The following is a 3,992-nucleotide window of genomic DNA, read 5'->3' as shown; positions in this document are numbered from 1 at the left end:
GAACACGATTGCTGCCTTATTAGTGAGGCACAGGAAACATGGTAATGTTAGCTCTTGGTTGTATTTCTGAGCCTTAGGTTGTCCATTCTGTCCATTCTCCAGCTACAAGTTGGCCACAAGCACTAGAATCTGATGACATGGTGCTACAGGTGTATAGGTGATTTACAGGCAGATTCAAAGCCACAGAAGCTGAGGGCTTTGCCCGGGCCAGTCTGCAACCCAAGACTTGCACGGGGCTCTCAGGCGGAGGGGCAAGGCCCATGTTTTTATGTTAAGCTTAACACCACCTGGATTGCACTTGGCAGATCATCACAGGCTGGATTGCAGGACAACAACCTACTCCAAAGGGCAGTATATGCTGATGGGTCAATTCCTTGGCAAAAAAACCCACCCACTTATGTGCCTTTATTCGAAGGGGAAAGCTTGGGAAAGGAATTAGTAATACAATCCCTCAACTGCAGGTATTTGAATTGATTATCTGTCAACCCAAAGGTTTCCCCAAGTTCAGCAAATGAACACAATCTGTCTTCTAAAATGTATCAGGTAATTTGTTAAAGCTTTTGTCTAACCATGCATCCCAAATAAAAATGCATTTAGTTTTGGTTTGAGAAGATCTTTTTTTTTTTTTTTAATTTGATTTTTGAGTTAGAAAATGAAATATAATTTAGGAATGATTTTTTTATGACTGGTGTTAATTGAAATGGCAAAACCTCTCAATGTTCCACAGATTACTGATGTCTTTCAGATGTATCTTTATTTCTTTCAGGCTTATATTGTTAAAACATGCTATTGATTTTCAGTTTTCTTTTGTTCTGAGGTTCCAGTGTGCTCTCTGCTGGTGATGCCATTGCCCATTTTGAAAACGGATTCTTTCCTTATTAAAAACAAAAACAACAACAAAGCACAAAACTTAAAGCACATGCAAAATTTGAAAGAAAGAAGCTGTTAAATCGCTTTTCACTGTATTATGTATATGAGGTGCTGGATTAGGATCTATGATCAGATGTAGGAAAATGGTACTGGGGAAGAGTGGCCAATTTCTGTATCAGTGGAGAGCAGAACAAGAAAAGGTGAGAGGCCGAGGAGCACCACGGAGACGTTTGTTAGAGCTTTTTATTGATAACTTGCAGGAAACTCCCTCAACAGAAGAACAGTTACAAGCAGATCCCATCTAAAACTCTACATGGAAGACTCAACAGAAATGAATTAGTAACACTGATTTGTAGGTGATCCGGCAGAGCTGGAGAAGGATTTTAGAAAATGCCCAGAATACACAGGAGAAACAAAACTGTCAAGATTCTGAATGTACATTCAGCAGTACATTGTTTCAAAAAACTACATTTGCTGCATCAAAATTTAGGATGTTTCAAAAAAAATGGCATGCTAAAAATCTCATTGATTGATAGCAAATTTGAGATTCTTTGTCACAAGAGAAAAATGAAGCAAAAAGAGAAATGAGCAATTTGTAGGAATATTAAATGTTTTCCAAGTATTTCTGTGCTAAAAAATGAGGCTTGAGCATTTGCAAAGGGATGACGTGCCCTCAGCTTTGTTAAGCTACAGAAGAATGGAAACAGAGGGGTCAGGTACATGGAGTGCGCCAAGGCTGTGATTTAGGAGGACAGATTTTCCATAAAAGTGTGTGATTGAGAACTACAACTCTCTATAAATCTGTGATATATATCAAATACTAATGTGTAATATCCCTACTTCTGTATCAATCTATTGATATATAATCATGTAATACGTTTCTCCGGTGAATGTAGCTACATATTTTTGCTCCAGATACTGCCCTGCAAATTCATGCATATGGGTAATAGTTCTTAGAAGCAGGCAATAGACCATGTAAACAGCCAACATAGCACATAATGAAGCTCACGGAGAACAAATTTTATCACCAAACGTCAGCTCAGCCAACTCCTCTTCTAGATGGTTTCCTTAGATATATTACGTAAGTGAACAAAATATTCCTGAGCGTGACAAAATAAATATTGATGTTTTTTAAATATTTTATCTGAAACCCCACGGAAATGAGCCTCGCCTGCCACTTAGGGCACAGCAAAGCGTGTAACATGATGTTGCTCTGCTCTGCACCTTATCGCCCTGTCTACATGCAATCTTCCTCCTGCTATCACTATTCATTTTTCATGTGCCAAGTATTCATTAATCCTTTAACCTCACTAGGTGGAAAACAGGTTTTCTCCGTCGAGCACTCAGCGCTGGGAAATCACTGCTCCCTCTTCCAAGTGGTTAAGAGGAATGACTTTGAATACATATGGTTCTTATTGATAAATCTGGATATAAGCTGCGTCTATCCAGGGAATGTTTCCCGTGGACTTCTATGGTAACCCACTACATATGGGACTGCATATTTTATCTTTTAAAACACTTGTGTTACAATCTTAACTTTTGACTTGGGTAAAATGTTCTTAAACCTAATGAAGGCCACATGTAATTTCTGGTGAGCTTTCTGAACTCATTCTGTGTGTAAAACAATAATCCAAGGAAACAGGGCATTTGGGCCACTGGATTATATTTAAATTCTGCACTCACTTTTCTCCGGAGAAAATTATTACACTGGTAATGAAATAAAAACAAAACGCTATCTTCTATACCTTGCAGAGGCATACATTTATATACAGACTCATACATACTTACATGATATTATATATTATATATTATATATTATATATTATATATTATATATTATATATTATATATTATATATTATATATTATATATTACATACTACATACTACATACTACATATTACATATTTAACCTATCTTATTTGCTTTTCTCCCTTTTCTAACCTTGTAGAAGTGGATGCTGGACACAGGGACAAGGTCAGCAACTTACGTTGACTCTCACTCATGTCGAGGGCGGCCGTGGTCCATTCCCAAAACAGCTAAGGAAGAATCCATGGAAAGGTTCAGGGATGTATTTTAGGCTGCTGCCATGGCACGCCCTAAGGAGCAGAAAGTGGTTCTAGTTTTCCTGGCTTCCTCATACGGTGCAGACCAGCAAACACTATTTTGTGTTTACTAAAAGTAATAGCATTTTGGCAGGAATTATGTACCTGATGCCTGGTTTTCTGTGTAAATATGCACACTGCGCAGCCTCATACACACACACTCACACACAAAATGTTGCACTGCAAACCAACTTTCTCACAGCAAACCACTTCATTCACCAAATCCTTGGTTTTGAGGATTGCTTTTGAGCTGAATTTGGGTTTGCAGAGGGCAAAAGGTGGACAAAGAACTCCCCATTTTCTACATGCTCTGACCCTGGAGAAGGCCAAGGCTGGGCACAGCACCCTAATACCCTGTCAGATTCCCCAAAATTGCACCTCTCCTGAACACTGCCAAGAAACCACCTCAGCAGCAGTGGCCAGGCAAAGCTCACACTGGTCCAGGTGCGTTTACTCCATACATTGGGGACCATAAGGAAAGGCAGCAGAAAGAGGCTGTATCACCTTTATATTAAGAACAGGCTCGCTAACACAAGGGAATCCCTTGCGGAAGCAGTTAAGTCAGCTTTGACAATGCTGCTGGTCGTATTTGGGCCAAAGCAGCGCTCGTGGTGTAAACAGCAGAAAGCTTTTGAGGAGACTCTGAGCCTCCAAATTTCCATTTTTGCTTCCCCATTTTCTTTAAGCAACTCCTTTCAGACACCCACGAAATTAATGAGCTTTTGTCTTGAACGTTATTGTAAGCCGCCGCAACCGCTTTTGCTGCACACTAGTTGCACCTTAAAGGGAGAAAAAAAAAATCCCCCCAGTTTCTGCGGCCCTTCCGTGTGAAAAAACATCCCGCAGAGGAAGTTCTCGAAACAGCTGGCAGAGGCGAAAGGAGGATTTTAAGTGGGGGAACAGGAGGCGGTTGGGGGGGAAATGGAGTCGAGGAGAGGGCTAAAGATCGGCTTGCAGAGCCGAGCCCAGCGGCGGCCAGGTGACCGTTATGACCGTTACGACCGTTGGAGCCGTCGTC

This window comes from Nothoprocta perdicaria, unplaced genomic scaffold (assembly GCF_003342845.1).
Source record: "Nothoprocta perdicaria isolate Ctin4 unplaced genomic scaffold, notPer1 scaffold_37, whole genome shotgun sequence".
Lineage (NCBI taxonomy): Eukaryota > Metazoa > Chordata > Aves > Tinamiformes > Tinamidae > Nothoprocta > Nothoprocta perdicaria.
Note: the sequence above shows the minus strand (reverse complement) of the source record.